Raw genomic sequence first — 13,887 nt, forward strand, 5'->3', positions numbered from 1 at the left:
TTGTCCATTAATAATAAAAAAAAAAATCTAATAATTTTATGCGCTTTTCATCAGATGTGTTCAAACATGAATGTAATATTAGAGATGTCAATAAATTAAATCAATATTGTACATGTATTCTCTAAATTGCACTCGAAAATACTGATATCCTACCCTTGAGCATTTTTTCAATGAGAATGCATCTTTTTTTTTCTTTTTTTTTTTTTTTTTTTTTATAATTTCGTATACTGTTATATACTTTAAATCTAAGATACATACATGTATCTATATTTGTCTATATTTGAAAATACATGTACATGTATCTATATTCAAGCTATCGGCAACATACACTTTTCGATACTCAGATCTATGCAATATCAATATTTGTTGTTCTCTAACCAGAGTTCCGTGCGCTCTTCTGAAGCTTGCGTAACGCGCCCTCTGGTGAGAGAATGGGGTGGGGGGGGGGGGGGGTAACCCTGCCATGGGGGAAGATCTACTAGATAGTAGTGTTTCCCCCTAGGGGAAAGGCTACCATATAGCCATTTTTCCGGGGGAAAATCTACTATGTAGGAAAGGCTACTATACAACACCGGCTTTTAGCGTTGTTTTTATTTGTCGATCTCACAGGTCCCGGAGTTTTCACATATTATTTTACGAAATAAGAAAATAATATGATCAATCAACTATCAGAATCTAAGATGACGAGAAATGGTACTTAAATATTCTGATATATTCTGTTTTTATTGAATAAAAACAATCTGGAACGGGGATCGAAGACTGTCACCGAGACAGGGTTTTAAACTGCATCTAAAATTTGTACTTTTCAGTTAAGTTTCATCGTATTTCAAAGTTTCGGGGGAGAGAGGGGGGGGGGGGGGGGCAGTCGTAAGTAAAATTGGAAGTTGCTTGTAATAATATGTTAACAAAGAAAAGCAAAAACAACGAAAACAAGGTGTTTTGGGCGATCTCCGAAATCCTAATTTGTAGGATAGATAGTCTTCTATCATGTCTGCCTCAAAAAGTTTTTCTCCCAATCTTCACTGTCTTAAATCGTGGGAATGGGGTGGGGTGGAGTGTTTTGCTAGTTTCATACTTCGTTCAGTAATTTTCATTCATAACTTTCAAGCTTACATTCTTAAATCTGATTCACTCCCGCAACATTTTCGATCATTCTAAACATTTGCTGGCTTTCTTTACCTAAATAAAATGATATCTAATGTTTCTTAGTAATATATAAATTTACAACCTGCAACTAACAATTTGTGAGTTCTCAAGAATTGATTGTAAACAGAATTGAGGGCTGCCTAAAAAGGGAGCGTGTAACTCATCTGACCGAGTGTAGTTTGGTGATGTTGAATGGGTATTAGTATCCTTAATATCGGGCGGTGACCATTCTAACAAGCAATGACGATCAGAAAATGTAGGTAAAAAATTGGAGATTCTGAAATGCATGTATAATATAGTTAGTTGAAAGTATTTTTTCGAAGCCAAAACATACACATATATATACTGTGCTATCTACAGCCATTTGGTGTAAAAACAAGTGTATTTGCCAAACATATCACCAAATAGTACGATCATTCAATATTTTCAATTAATATATAATGCACATATTTAATAATTTTTCAGCTTTTTGTCTAATTTGTAATTTGATTGTCTATAGAATATGATGATTGGAAAGGGAGTAACCCATAATCATCATTTAAAATAAAATGGTGATCTGCTGAGAAAAGATGAATATATTAAAACAGTGATCCATCTCATAGAAGGAATACAAAATTAAAGAAGAGTTCCATGAATCACTGAAAGATTGTTAAGTAACAAATTCACGGATACCAAAGTGAATTTTGAAGAAAACGAATTATGCATTTCTGTGTAAAAATGATTCATACTTTATTTTTCTTATACTTTCCCCCAATCTGATTAAAATTAAGTCGTATAACGACAACATAAAGACAAAGGAGCGGATCGAGGAGCTGATTGTAATCAGATTGACTTTTTCCCGTAATCCGAGAGTTCCGTGATCCGTGACTGTCCGCGTGTTCCAAACCGCGATTCTCCATACGTAACAATGGGATGACGTCATACTAGTGTAACGTCACAACATTTCCTTTGTTGCTACAACAAGGTGTATATCTGGCAAAGCGCAGTGAGTAGACTTTTCAGTGTATCACACGAAAGTTCGGGAATCCAGACCGCATTATTTGTAAATTAGTCTGCGATCTCCTACTTTTCTTCACTTGGTGTCAAATTTAACAGCTGACTATTGACATGGGAGATAAAAAACATACTACCATTTTGTGTGTGGGGGGTGTGTGTGGGGGGTGGGGGGGGTGTTCTGCAACTAAATTCATTTTTTCCATCATTTTAGATCTGAAACTGATTGAATTAACATTGAAATGGACTCAACCATTTTTGACATCGCTGCCGATAACAAACAGGAGATGGTAAGAACTATACTTCTGGAATAAATGCTTTTCTTATTATTATTTATTAGCATATATATTTATAAAATGGTTATTATCTTCTAACTGATGTATTGATGAATTATTACAGAGTGAGTTTGTTGGGCGGAAAACGATCCTGAAAACGATCCAAAGAATTGAAATCATCAAAGAAAAACATGCAGGCGTCAACGTAAGTTTTGGATGCTTAATGGATAAACAGTCCAGTGTGTTATTATGAGGTGAAATTGAATTGCAGATTCTGTATGTAAATCTTTATTTCCAGATGTTTCTGCCACCTTGGGCGACAGACGCCTATTTTCAATCCCTTCACAAACAGGAGACAAAGGTACATCACCAGTTCATCAGATTTGAACTAATCTTTTTTATATTCCTGAAGGCTGACGTTTTGCTTTTTCTTTGATCCACACGTTAGCAACATTAGTGATATAGAATTAGTACTGTAAAATTAGCAATTTAACACTATAATGTTCTATCAGCAATGTAATACTAGTAATTTACATTAGTCATGCAATGCTAGTGATATAACTTAAATAGTAATCATATGTTATAAGTATTATAACATAGCTGGCAATGTTAAATGTACATTAGTAAATAACTAATGTAATGCAAATAAAGCAGTCAGCCGGGTTCGATCGCCGATGGCCAGATATCTCAATATGGAAGACCACCTGACTAAATATTCAGGGGGCCAGGGTTCGAATCTCGGTCTGGTCCGTTGTATTTTCTCCCTTCCTGATACACAGTACTTAGTAGAACAGTGACACTAGACAGTATGCGTTTTAATCTGAAATAAGTTTCATGTCTGTTATAGAACTTCCACGTTCAGGAAAACATACCCGAGGATGACACTGAAGATGACAGTGAAGATGACAATGAAGAGCCTCTGCCATGGAAGCTATTCATGTTTAACATCGACACTTTTAAGATCCCGATTCAGGTATTTTTATTATTCGTTGCATTTGTGATACGAGTGACACCACGATTGTCATTTAGGGTGTTAAGGATATGTATTATAATAAGCTGCTTTTTATCAGGAGAGAGAAAAGGACACTGTTGATCATGAAGAACTGGAAGACAACACAAAACCGTCAATGTCACAAAGTTCTCCTGTCACCAATGTACATGTAAAACTGGTAAATATGCTTACAAATTACATTCATTTTATAACTTGAATTAACATAAATATTTCTAGGAATTCATAAACGTTTAATTCTATTATAAGAAAGTTCGAGAGTAGCACTGTAGGGATAATTTGTAATGGAAAAACGCATACTGCATTATCTATGTTGTAAAAAGTCAGGGCATTGGTCCTTGATACAGTTATATGAAACTCTGTCAGGAAAAAGAACACAAAGTACATACATATAATGTCTTGCAATACACCGGAATATCGATATTGTATTGTCTCGCCCTAACAGATCACAGTTTGCTTTGAGATATAACATTGTAATGTAGTCTTATTCTTGATGGGTCATGACTTTGTAAATGCAGAGGATATAAATCCCCACATTTCCAGATATTGGGAATGTATAGTGCAGGTGTCTGTCACAAAAAGGTGTGCCCAGTATTACGCTGGCCGAATTTAAAAAAAAAAGGATTATTGTAAACGTTTTTATTGTCAATGCCTGGATTGTAAAATGTGCAGAGCACCCCGAGTCGGAGTTGAATATATGCATTGAGTATTTCTCGACTTGATTGTACTCCAATGATGTGGAAGGATATTGGTCTGTTAGGATTTAGGATAGCTCTATATGTCATGAATTTACAACAAAGATCGTATAAATTACAGGTGCCTAAACCAAAGAAGCACGGACTGCGACGAAGACTGTTGAAGTTTCTCGGAGTGGAATAAAACACTCGTGGATACAATATCGAAATTATCTGTGTTATATCTTTTTTTAAAATTGGAAATAATGTTCTTAGTTAGATTAAAATATATTTAACGTCATCAACGTGTTTTGTTGTTTTTTGTTTGTTTGTTTTGCTGGGGGGGGGGGGGTGTTCTTTTTTTTTTTTTCTTTTTTTTTTTTTTTGGCATTTTCATTCTTGAATTTCCTTATAATTGCAATTGCCTATGCTTGCAATTGGTTATCGTCCGTCGTTGTCCATTAATAATTCAAGATTCTTAACTTTTTATAGCCTCGGCAAACTAAAACCGTGCTTTTGTTTTTGTCAATGAAAAGAAACAAAACTACCAAATTTAGTTTTGCAACAGTGTTACGTTGAACATGTTTCATCCCGCAAATACCTTAGAATTGTATTTTCTAGTGACTTAGGTTGGTCTGAGCTTGACAATATTATTGTACGTGAAGACAAATTACTGGGCTTCAAATCATGCTGCTAGCATTGGTACAGGACTACCTACATGTATTATATCTTCACACAAAAAGAGGATGGACACATAGAAGGCAAAACCAAAACTCACAGCTACTGTTAGTCCAAGACACACAACAACCTATTGTGGAATCATTTTAATTCGCGGGGGCCAATGTTCGTGGATATACAAAATTGTCCTGGTTCGTGGGGACGTAATTTCGTGGGTAAGCGATATGATTTCACTAGGTGAGATAACTCTACTTGGTTTAAAAAGATGTTCGAGGACACGTAAATTCATGAGTAAGAGTGACCCACGAAATCCACGAATATCAGTCCCCCACGAACAATGATGATTCCACAGTATTTCCTACTTATTCAAACAAACCCCACCTAGTACTTGAGGTAATATTTGATTTATTAATTGATTGAATATTGTTTAAAGTCCCTCTTGGGAATATTTTACTCATATGGAGACGTCACTACTGCCGGCGAAGGGCTGAACAATTTAGGACTATGCTCGGCGCTTATGGCCATTAAGCAGGGAGGGATCTTTATCGTGCCACACCTGCTGTGGCACGGGACTTCGGTTTTTGCGGTCTCATCCGAAGGACCGCCCCATTTAGTCGCCTCTTACGACAAGCAAGGGGTATACTGATGATCTATTCTAACCCGGATCCCCACTGAGTATTGGAATCAACAATTGTCATTATAATCTATAACAGAGTTTGAACAATGTGTGTTTGGGTTGCAATCCTTTGATATATAAATTGCATTGTATAATGGAGAGGATATTTTAAATGGTAAAAACTTGGATCCACTCCAATTGTATTGTATTCAATAAAAGATGTTCATTAGAATAGCAACACTGCGTCAAATCGACATAAAAATGGTCTTCTGATCAGGATTACGGATCTGAGGATTAGTCGTCATCGTCCGATGAGCTGTCTGAGGAGGTTTCTGATGAGCTGTCCGGCGAGGTTTCTGACGGATCTGGTCTTTTCCCTTAAAGCAGAGGATACTTTAATGAGATTATTTCCACAATTCAATCAGGATTCAAATTACAGACACTTTAAGGGGCATGGACACGGATGGAGCTAAAAATTTTCAATTCTTATTGTTTACAGTGCTTAAAGGACACAACGCATGTTTCTAAACTTTTCATTTTCCAGTAAAAATTAATTTCTTTCATGCCTAAAACTACTTTAAATGTGTTTTGAATGAAATATTGTGCGTAGTTTTCGAGTTTGAATATTGTGCGTAGTTTTCGAGTTTGAAAGCGATGAAATTCAAATCTTGCGATATGCATATTTACTTTCACTATTTTATGCGCCATTATGTGTGACGTCATATGTACCTTCGGGTTTGAAAACATCTATTAACCTTTCATAAAATATAACTTATTATAATTTGTCTAATCCAAAAATAAATAATAATTGCTCTGTTTCATTTAGAAAAACAGGACCAATTACAGATGTATAAAGGAACATTACCAAACAGTTTGTAGACAGCGACCTATATAAACATTATTTACTCGCAGTATTGCCGATTTCATACATTCTTTACTTGCTATAGTTGGGTATTTACATCACTATATGTATGCACTGGTGGGAAAAACATATAAAGCTCGGAAAATTTGTCAACATCAATTTAAATGTTGCTCATGGTAAATAAATTAGGCTCTAAAGTTGAGTTTTTAATAATATCTCGCATTACTTTCACAATCAGTTGATCGAAGAAGGGTACATGTGACGTCACTGTACCACGTGACTACTAAACTAATTAACTAGATTTTTTGAAATCGGGGCTTACATTTAACTCTGTATTGCGGTTGATTATCGCAAAATTTCTGCGAACAAACTATCAGAATTAATTACTATAAGCATAAAGAAGACAACATGCATGTAATTTTGTATACTTTGAAAACATGAGATGTGTCCTTTTACTAAAGTATTTCTAATGGTCAATCACAATTTGAATATCAGTTGTTGAGTTATAAGTGAGATACAGCTAGCCCTCGGGATTCTTTGTTATGTAAACAGGGCTCGCGCCATGTTTTGTTTATATTAGACTGTGTAATAGGAAATAGCGTGTTTAAAACAAAATCAACACTAGAAAATATTTAATTGTGTTAAGAATCCATTTCTAAGTTAAAAGAAAATCTGCTTTAAACGAAACTTTTACTAGTTTATTTAACCTATGTTAACAAAAACATGGCACGAGCCTTGTTTACATAGCAAGGACTTGTGACCTCTGTATATCCCATGTACCTTGCCTACTGACATTCAAAAGTTTGCTGATCATTAGTAATACCTTAGTTAAGCACTCTAAACATTAAAAATAAAATAATAAGATTAGAAAATTTTCTGCTCAAATCGTGTCCATGCCCCTTTAAACGTGCATGATATGCAACTGAAGTCACTCTTCCGTTACTTAACATGGGGATGTACTCATACTCAATTGAATACAAGATACTTACGCCGGCATTGCAAATTCGTCTTTGACCACTGTCCATCCACGCCACAGGTGATAGTTGGTGTACCTGTCATGATGGTGTTTCGAAGACAAATGTACTTTCTTGTTGTGCCAATGAGAGTATTGCCTTCAGAAACCATAGCTCGTGGTATTGTTGGTGGTGGTCCACAAGACACTTGAAGTCAATAGTAATGAAGTCAATAATAATCATGTTAATCCGTTATGTCGTTCTAAAAAATATTTGATACAGTGGCAACACTGTATAACTCCATACGTCACTAAAGATATCACAGTGTTTATTATGCTGTTACTTCAACAATAGTTCTCTGTTTCTTAATACAAGTATGGCAGGTTCTTTTAACAGATTTATTTTACGATTTGATTATACTATAGTATTCAATGCTACAGTTTTTAATTCCTTACTTACTATAAAACGTAAATGTTTGATAGATTGGACAAGGAAATTGCTATATGAAAAGGTTGATGAGGTTGATCCCTGTTCGTTATCCTCACCTTGCTATAAGGAATACAAAATAAGAGTTGTGAAAAATTGGGTCCCTGAATATACCAGAGGTGTGATCAGGTGTTTAGTTGGAGTAAACATCCCCTGTCGACCGGTAACACATACCACAGTTAAAATCAACATGGAAAGAACGGCCTTACAATTGACGTGGAATACGTCAGACAGCATTTGACCCAACGCAAGGCAACGTAGATCGTTATAACGACCATAGAATTTGCGAAATGCTGACTTTAAACAAGACTGTTTAAACCCCTGTAACACCAACTGGTTTGTCAGTAGCCTGTTTTGATTTAAAAACTGATCATATGCAGAACAAAGCTCTTGCATATCGAATCAGTTGAGAGACATAAACACCATATGCAGGTGATAATGGAATATTGTTATATACATACAGGGTGTTGACGATGGATAAGCTAAAACCATCCCATCTGTCACTAAGTTGAGCTGTGAGTTTGTCATTAACTTCTATGCTCTATACAATATCTCTTGTTGTTTCTTGTAGAAACTTTTGAATAAATTCTGCCTCGTAATGATATAAAAAGAAGTCAGCTAATAAAGAAGAACAATTCGTTCGAAGACCTGATCACCAAAGACTACGAAGATATTATCAATGAAGAAATCCAACACATTTTTAATATCATCGTCAGAGTACTTATGTAGAGTCAGAGTGGTGTTTAACAAAGTAATTTTTGAATGACTGATCACTAGATATGAATATTTCCTTTCGTCCTTTTTTTGTTGAAGAAGCAACTGCCTACGATGTCAAAATGTCTAGTCTTGAATTCATCTGGAGGAATGTTTGTGTAAATTTTTATAAGATAAATTACTACTGAGCATAGTTATATGCAACATGACTTTGTTCACTACATGTCAAAATCTCGCAAACCTTACCTTAAAAGGGCAGTTAAATTGGAGTATAAATGGGACTACCAAATGTGGAATTAGTGTCAAATTCGTTTAAAAATACATTTGTAAAAATGAGCCTTACAAACAATGAGAATGCTGTTATAAACTCTTTCAGCTGGAGTCAAAACTTATTTCTCATGTAACTTATATCGTTCATTTATCACTTCTGGTTTACTAAACAGGGAAGGATAGATTGTACGTACTTTTGTTTTGATGTATCTGATACATGGATTTATTCCTCTTATACTTTTTATCCATTCTGCCAGTGCAACCTGCCTAATCCGACTGGAAAACAATTGTTTTGTCGGAATACAAATTGTGTCGGAATAAATAGTGTAAAAAAAAAAAAACCCAATGGAAATATGAAATTTAGAATAAAAATGAGGGTCAGAATGTCTAATGAAACGACTTGCACAGGTGTTGGATTAAACATTTTCCACTGTATCTAGTTTTGTAAAGGTGGTGAAATGATTCAATTCTTTTCGCACAAGTGAGGATAACAAACAGATATCAATCTCATAAAGCTATACAAGATATACCAAAGGTGGGATCAGGTGCTTCGACGCAGTAAGCATCCCCTGTTGAGCGGTCAAATCCGCTGCGAGCCGAGATAAAAGGTGTATTCCATAGTTAAAATCAGTATTTAAAGAGCGTCATAACAAATGCTATGATTGATTGATTGAATAGTGTTTAACGCCCCCCCCCCCCTCGAGAATATTTCACGCATATGGAGACGTCACCACTGTCTGTGAAGGGCTGCAAAATTTAGGCCTATGCTCAGCGTTTATATATGGCCTTTGAGCAGGGAGGGATCTTTATCGTGCCACATCTCAAGTGACACGGGACCTCTGTTTGAATACGTCAAACAATATGAGATCCAATTATAGCTTGTGCATGTATTTACAAATAAATTATTGTATGGACCATAGAGGTAGTGATGTCTAAATACATGTATACCATACTTACATCGACATTGCAAATCCGTCTTTGACCACTGTCATAATGGTGTTATTAAGACAAGAATACGTTCTTGTTGTGCCCTGGAGATTGTCACCTTTAGAGATAGCACCTCGCGGTATTGTTGGTGGTGGTCCACAAGACACTAGAAATTGCAAAAAATTTAATTAAATAGGACGCATATTTGATACTTTGACGCCGTGTAAAGGTAACACAACACATTTCCATACGTTGCTAAAAGTTTTTCTGTTCTAGCCATGCTGTTATTGAACAAAGATCATTGTTGAAACATTTGCATTCGCTATGACGGTAGTAAAAAGCATTGCGAGTTATTGTGGGCTACAATAACCGTACAGAAACCAGTAAATATACGTTATAACTTGCCAATTACAATTCAAACAATTAAAAAAGCATAGAAACACGTCTTGCAACTTGAACTAAATATAGCTTCAATACCCTGATCTTTTTCAAAATCCTATAAACTCCCCAACGCATAGAGATAATGGAATTCTTATGAAACTATACAAACGCCTGCAGTAAAGGTTCGTGCTTGACCACTGTCCGTCCGGACCACACGTGATCGTTGTGTTGCCTTCTGTACTTGTGTTTTGATTACAGACATAAGTACGAGTGGCACCCTCTACATTTCCTCCAGCAGAGATGGTGGCTCTCTCAATTTTAGGCGGTTTTCCACAAATTGCTGTAAATGAGCGAAATATGGCGTTAGAATTCAAAAAGACAAAGAACGAAGTAATCAGGATTTTAACTGTACAATACGCGGGTCAAATGAAGATCATTCAATACATTCGAAAACTACACCCCATGTATAAAACTTTATAACCACTTTATATAATATTGAAAAAAAAACTTTGTTTTTATACTTTGTTTTGAAAGGCGAAGATAACGAACAGTGTTCAATCTCATAACTCCCATAAGCCATACAAAATAAAAAGTTGGGCTAACACGGACCCCTGGATATACCAGAAGTGGGATCAGGTGTCTAGGAGGAGTAAGTATTCACTGTTGACCGTTCACATCTGCCATGAGCCCTATATCTTGATCAGGTAAACGGAGTTATCCGTAGTCAAAATCGGTGTGCCACGAACGGCCTAAGAATCGGCACGAAACACGCCAGACAGCATTTGACCCAATGATAGGTTGTATTGGCAAACTAAATCGTTATAACGACCATAGAATTTGCGAAATGCTGATTTTAAAAGAGACTGTTGGACCCCTGCACCATCAACTTGATTGTCAGTAGCCTGCGTCGACTCCTATGAGCAATACAAAATATATAGTTGGGCAAACACGGATCCCTGGACACACCAGAGGTGAGATCAGGTGCCTAGGAGGAGTAAACTTCCCCAGACTGTTGAAACCCCCTGTGACATCAACTTGTTTGTCAGTAGCTTGCCTCAATTTAAAAACTGACCATACGCAGAACAAGCTCTTATGTATCGAATCAGTTGAGAGATTTAAACACCATATGCAGGTGATTTTGGACTATTGCGACATGAATATGGGAAGTTGACGGTGGAGAAGCTGAAATCATCCCTTTTTCATACAGTTGAATTATCAGTTTACCGTTAATGTCTACTTTCAATAAAACATCTAAATATCAAGCAGAGGTGAACGACTCTGTGCTGTCTTTTAAATCGAACTTGCAGGGATATATTGAATCGATATATCAATGAAATTTATTATTGTTAATAAACAAAACATCGTCGATATATCTAAATGTTGAATAGGAGGCCACAACAATATATTATTTCTTCTAACTTGTAGGGAAAACAATAAGTATACGTATACTGACATTTGATAAAAAGATAAAGATATACAGTGAACAACAAACCAGGAACTAGTTTGATATCACCGTCGGAATTGACGATAGAATATATCGAACGTCTACAAATATTATCTTCCCATTAGATCTGAAAAGCTAAATCATTTCATTTTGCAGACACGGAATGTATAAACAATATGGGATTCCGAGATCCATCTTAGATCGGTATATCGTTTTAATCGTTTTAGTAAATGCAAGGCGAAGATAACGAACAGTGATCAATCTCATAACTCCTACAAGCAATACAAAATAGATAGTTGGGCAAACACGGACCCCTGGACACACCAGAGGTGGGATCAGGTGCCTAGGAGGAGTAAGCATCCCCTGTTGACCGGTCACACCCGCCGTGAGCCCCATATCCTGATCAGGTAAACGGAGTTATCCGCAGTCAAATCAGTGTGCCAAGAACGGCTTAACAATCGGTATGAAACACGTCAGACAGCATTTGACCCAATGTGAGGTTGTATTGACGAACTAGATCGTTATAACGACCATAGAATTTGCGAAATGCCGACTTTAATCGAGACTGTTGAAATCCCTGTACCATCAACTTGTTTGTCAGTAGTTTACCTCGATTTAAAAACTGACTATACCCAGAACAAGCTCTTGCATATCGAATCGGTTGAGATATATAAACACCATATGCAGGTGATAATGGAATATTGCTACATAAATGTGGGAAGTTGACGATGGAGAAGCTGAAATCATCCCGTTTGTCATACAGTTGAGTTGTCAGTTTGCCGTTAATGTTATATTATTAATGTTAAATATGTTAAATATAATAATGTTAAATATTATATTAGCTATTTTCAGAAGAGTACCTGATGATGTGGTTGTGGTGGGAGGAAGTCGAGTTGTTGGGGATTTTGTAGTTTGAGGGGTAGATGGGGAACAGCGATCAATATCACAGACTTTCGCTTCTATCGTATCAGAGATACAGCCTCCACTTTCATTTCCTGATGATGTATTTTTCTTATTACATTGTCTTTTTCTGGCTTGAATACAGCTAGAACTACAGGAAGACCACTCAGACCAGGGTCCAAAGTCGCTACTACCTCCATCAACTGAAACATAATTCTTACATCAAAGATCATTGACCAGTATGCTGAAAAATGGTGCGTGTGGACTTGTTTAGGAGTGTATTTTTTTTCCACCTCATCACAATAAACAGCTGTTAATGAGAAATACAACAACTACACATGCCGACTGCTAACTTTAGCTGTGAATGGAAACTAAATTGGAATAGTTAATACGTGGCTAGAATACTTCTTGTGATCTACCATTTCGAGACCATCCACCAAGGAGCCGTCACTCATACATGTATGATATGAAAGTTGGTAGTATGCTTATGCGAGGCTGAATATACATACGTACATACGTTTACATGATTGATTGATTGTTTAACGTCCCAGACGCCCGATAGATTGAATATTGTTTAACGTCCCTCTCGAGAATATTTCAATCATATGGAGACGTCACCATTGCCGATGAGGGGATGCAAATTTAGGCCTATACTCGGCCTTTGAGTAGGGATGTCTTTGTCACGCTACTCCTGCTGTGACACGGGGCCTCGGTTTTTGTGGTTTCATATGAAGGACCACACTTTGTAGTCACTTCGTGCGACAGGCATGGGTACTGAGGACATATTCTAACCCTGGTCCCCATACGTTTATAAGCAACAATAAGACGTTTTCATTATATCTATATTGCAAATCGTATTTTCCTCCATGAACCAACCAATTTCAGCGCGCGACACAATCTGTTCACATTGACTATGAACGGATTATGAACTCGCTTAAAGCACGCGACTGAGAGAGCGTAATGATTTGAAAAAAAAAATACAACATGTGTTACAAAAATCTCGCAAGTCACACCTTTGGATAAAATTGTAAACTTACGTGGATTATCATCCCAATCTTGCGGTCTCCTACCTCCAAAATACAGTGCACCTTGCAATGTTGATAAAAGGCAGGGTGAGACGAAATGTGACGTCATGTCTATGTGTTGACGTACGTCACAATAACTACTGTGACAGAGGCTAGGAGTTCGTTTTATGCAACAAAATAGAAGCAATGCGCGATTCACAGAATTTGCCTCAAATCCAAATCCGTTCATACTGACCATGAACAGCTCAAAAGTGATGTTCATTTCTTAAATAAGTATATTTCAGAAGAATATTAAAGTAGGTTATTATGAGAAACAATTTAAAAAAATCAATATATTTTTTCATACATACAAATAATAGATCACACTGGATATGGCATGTTTGCTTTCTCTTCTTCTGATGTAGGTATACAGACATGCATGCTTTCCATACAACTTATAAAATTAAAAGTTTATAAATTATATTGAAACAGAAATGCCATTTAAATCATCAGCACACACAAAATGCAAACTAAATTCAATGTTATATAACTATT

The 13,887-nt window shown here is 36.3% G+C and overlaps 2 long non-coding RNA genes across 2 annotated transcripts; both read right to left on the reverse strand.

Moving 5' to 3' along the window:
* Positions 1 to 5,636: 5,636 nt before the first annotated feature.
* Positions 5,637 to 9,666, reverse strand: LOC130053699 (uncharacterized). Its single transcript, XR_008802064.1, has 3 exons — positions 9,634 to 9,666; positions 7,243 to 7,413; positions 5,637 to 5,768 (listed from the first exon to the last, which is right to left on the reverse strand). It is a non-coding gene; the product is annotated as an uncharacterized LOC130053699 (long non-coding RNA).
* On the reverse strand, positions 9,662 to 12,510 carry LOC130053698 (uncharacterized). Its single transcript, XR_008802063.1, has 3 exons — positions 12,289 to 12,510; positions 10,154 to 10,324; positions 9,662 to 9,769 (listed from the first exon to the last, which is right to left on the reverse strand). It is a non-coding gene; the product is annotated as an uncharacterized LOC130053698 (long non-coding RNA).
* Positions 12,511 to 13,887: the final 1,377 nt, after the last annotated feature.

This window comes from Ostrea edulis, chromosome 3 (assembly GCF_947568905.1).
Source record: "Ostrea edulis chromosome 3, xbOstEdul1.1, whole genome shotgun sequence".
Taxonomy (NCBI): Eukaryota; Metazoa; Mollusca; class Bivalvia; order Ostreida; family Ostreidae; genus Ostrea; species Ostrea edulis.